The following is a 2,740-nucleotide window of genomic DNA, read 5'->3' on the forward strand; positions in this document are numbered from 1 at the left end:
AAAAAAATAAATAAATAAATAAAAGACTTAGCTATGACAAATTGCGCTGCTATAAACATGGGCACTCATATATCACTGTGGTATGATGATTTCAGTTCTTTTGGAAAAATACCTTGGACGGGAATAGCTGGCAGAAGAGACATTTTAATAGGCATAAATCCTTTTCTTCAAAGAGCTCACCATCCATTTGGGAAGTCAAGCAAGTGTAGGAGTCCACGCATGATCAGCTACCTGTGGAACCCAGAGCCCACCTGGCCCTCGCGTCTGGAAGAGGCTGTCAGGCAGAGGCACCAACTTGGAAAAGCAGAATGAAGCCCGACTGGGAGAGTGGAGTAGGCTGCAGCTTCCCCGGGGCAGTTCCTGCTGCGCTGTTGCTCTCACAGTTTTTGACATTCTGAAGATTCTAAGGGGCATGACTCAGAATGCAAAGGTCAAGGTTCTGTTCCAGCTGGCTCCGGACCAGCCCATTTCAAGGGTGAGGTGATGCTCTGGGATGACACATACAACCTTCAGTCTCCCTTTACCAGCAAGAGCTCAGTGTTTGCTCTTCAAGCCTTGATTAAAAATCTTAACGTTGAATTTCCAGTGACCTAGTGCCTGCCTCGCTTGCTTGCTTTGCCTCAGCACTGAGGGGGGAGCTCTGGTCCTTGCACACGCCACACAAGTGCTCCCCACGGAGCCACTCCCAGGCCTGTCCTTCCTCACGTCAACAACACCTGCACTCTCCTCTGACTCTGAAGCCAAAGGCATGCCTCAGGTTTATGACTCTGGCCTGGAACCACACTGTTTCATCCCTTTATGCTTCTCTTCAGTGACGGAACTTCCGTGAGTCTAGTCCAGCCCATTCTTTATGCTGCCTCCCAGGTCTAACTCCTCAGAGGAGCCTTTATTGGTGCCTCACCGCATCCTGCACTTCCTGCTGAGCTTGATTCCAAAACACCTCTCTCACGGGGTGCATAGTGTTTTCGGCCCCATCCCCACCTGACCCACATCCATGCTTCCTGTCCACTAGGGCCCTTCCCTTTACCTGGTGGGAGCGGTGACTTCAGAGGACCCCGGAGAAATGGTGCCACCCACTGCCCTAGAAGCTCCAGCCTCCCAAGGAGTTGGGGATTCAGGCTCTCCCGCTGCACGAGCACCAGGCAGGACACCATCTCAAGACCTCTCAGAAACGCGTGTGTGAAATCACGCAGAGCTTTTACCTTCAGTCTTTACAGGCCTCTCCATTTGAACATGGCACTGTCCTTCACAAGCCTCTGGCTGGAGGTATTACGCAGTGTGTCCACAACACAGACAGTGCTGTGAAATGCTTCAGAACCAGGGCTCTGTACTTAGAACTAAAAATCCTAAAGCTCGCCATTTATGTAACTTCTTCAAGTCTAAAAGTCTTCATCAGAAATAGTAGATTAGGGGCTGGGGATATGGCTCAGTATAATAAGTATTTCCCTGGCAAGCGCAAGGGCCTGAGTTCAATCCCCAGTTCCACCAAAAAACAAAACAAAAAAAAAAGAAACAGTAGATTAATAATACAATCACCTTGGGCCGGCGAGATAGCTCAGGGGACTAAGCGCCTGCTTAGGCAAGTGCAGGGACCGGGGTTTGATCCCTGGTACAATATGCTGCACCAGCCCCACCCCCAGGCATGCTAAACTGGCCGTTGAGTCCAGGCATGGTGGCACACACCTATAATCCCAGCACTGGGGAAGCTGAACACAGGAGCATCACCACGAGTCTGAGCTGCATAGTGAGAGCTGTCAACCAACCAACCAATCAATCACCCCCTAGGCATGCTATGAGGATTAAAAGGCATTCATTCCTTTTTCTTTTTTTGCAGAACCGGGAATTGAACTCAGGCCCTTGCACTTGCCAGGCAAGCAAAAAGGCATTAATTGCTATAACTGTATTGTATTACTGAATGTGTTTTAAGCACTTAGTGACAATGAGCCGTAAGGACATGAACAGGACACATACAATCTTTCTTGTAGAGTTTAGCTCTGGGAAGAAAGGTTTTGTCAGAAAATGAGCTGTATGGGGGCCGGGGAGATGGCTCAGTAGAATAAGCGCTTCCCTGGCAAGCACAAGGGTCTGAGTTCAATCCCCGGTTCCACCAAAAAGAAAGAAGAAAGAAAGAAAATGAGCTGTGTGGGAGCTGTGTGTGATGTAGTATGGACACAGCTTTGTCTTTGCAGGTATGCTTGGCATGCAGGTGTGCTCGGGATGCAGGTGTGCTCGGGATGCAGGTGTGCTCGGGATGCAGGTGTGCTCGGCATGCAGGTGTGCTCGGGATGCAGGTGTGCTCGGGATGCAGGTGTGCTCGGGATGCAGGTGTGATGGGCTTGCGTCAGGCTGCTGGCAGTATTCACTCCCTTCTTTCCACCTCTCGGGTCTTAACCCGCGCTGTGCATAAGGATGGCCTAGTGTACTGCAGATTGTTTGAATTCAAATCTCTGGCAGGAGTTTAGGGTATTGGTCTTTCCCAAAATTCTCCACTGTCTTTAATTCATCTCTGAGTAGGAACAGCTGGTGGAGTCCCTCTCTGGCCTTTTTTCTTTTCTTTCTTTCTGTCTGTCTGTCTGTTTGTCTGTCTTTTTGAGATGGTCTCGATGTTCAGTTCAGCCTGGCCTTAAGCTCACTCTGTAGCCCAACTCTGTAGCTGGTCTTGAAATTGCAACAATCCTCCTGCCTCAGCCTCCCCCGTGCTGCTAGGACTGCAGGTGTGCACCACCATATCTCTAATAGC

The sequence above is a fragment of the Octodon degus genome, unplaced genomic scaffold (assembly GCF_000260255.1).
Source record: "Octodon degus isolate 3935 unplaced genomic scaffold, OctDeg1.0 scaffold00128, whole genome shotgun sequence".
Lineage (NCBI taxonomy): Eukaryota > Metazoa > Chordata > Mammalia > Rodentia > Octodontidae > Octodon > Octodon degus.